Source organism: Drosophila albomicans, chromosome 2R, assembly GCF_009650485.2.
Source record: "Drosophila albomicans strain 15112-1751.03 chromosome 2R, ASM965048v2, whole genome shotgun sequence".
Taxonomy (NCBI): domain Eukaryota; kingdom Metazoa; phylum Arthropoda; class Insecta; order Diptera; family Drosophilidae; genus Drosophila; species Drosophila albomicans.
Window position 1 is genome coordinate 9453625 of NC_047631.2, and position 890 is coordinate 9454514.

The 890-nt window shown below is 31.9% G+C and overlaps 1 non-coding gene across 1 annotated transcript; it reads right to left on the minus strand.

Annotated features, from left to right (window-relative positions):
- Nucleotides 1–440: 440 nt before the first annotated feature.
- Trnaw-cca (transfer RNA tryptophan (anticodon CCA)) lies at nucleotides 441–512 on the minus strand. The gene has a single exon. It is a non-coding gene; the product is annotated as a tRNA-Trp (tRNA).
- Nucleotides 513–890: the final 378 nt, after the last annotated feature.

Genomic DNA, 890 nt, shown 5'->3' on the forward strand with positions numbered 1-890 from the left:
CATTATGTTAGCGTGCTGCATTTTGTTCGCACTTCCTGCCGTTAATGCCGCATTGAGCATTTTTATTGGCCATCGAAGTGCAATTAAAGATCGTAAATAATGTGAATAGAAAATCAAATATGTTAAACTGGGGAAATGAAGCGCACAAAGCGACGGCGCTAAAGGTCTCTGTTGATTTTTCACACCTCTAACGAGTTGAAACCCTTTCGCTGAAGTATTTGAAACATTTGGTGTGAACTTTTGGTGTGAACTTGTTAAACATTTGTCTCACATTTGAAGGACAATAAATGCAGAGTTGGTTTTGAAAACTATGTATATTTGTTGTTGTAGAAGGAAAGACTTTTAGACTATCAATACAAAATTTACCATTCCTTTCATTCTTTTTAAAAATGTGGCAAATTTTCACTCTTGAAAAAATTAAAAAAAAGTATTTTAACTATTGACCCCGACGTGATTTGAACACGCAACCTTCTGATCTGGAGTCAGACGCGCTACCGTTGCGCCACGGAGTCAGTTGAAACAAGGCAGCGATAATTTTCAACTTGAAGTAAAGTCTATTGTTGAATAAAGTAAATATTTACTTACGGCATAATTTAAAATCATTGTCAAAGCATTCGAACCCAAAGATAAGTGAGAATATTTATAATTAAAGATTATGCACACATCTGATAAGAAATATATATTATTTGCTTTTAAATATCTCTTCTAGTTCTATTAATAGCGTTGCTATCCGGGAATGCATTAGAAATTTTAATGTGCGCAAAAAATATATAAATAAATTTGCTTACTGAATAAATAATAGCTAGTTTTTCTCTATTTTGAAATGTGTCAAGTTAGTGTAATTTCTTTATATTTTATGATGCCCAATATTAATAGAATAATGAATAATC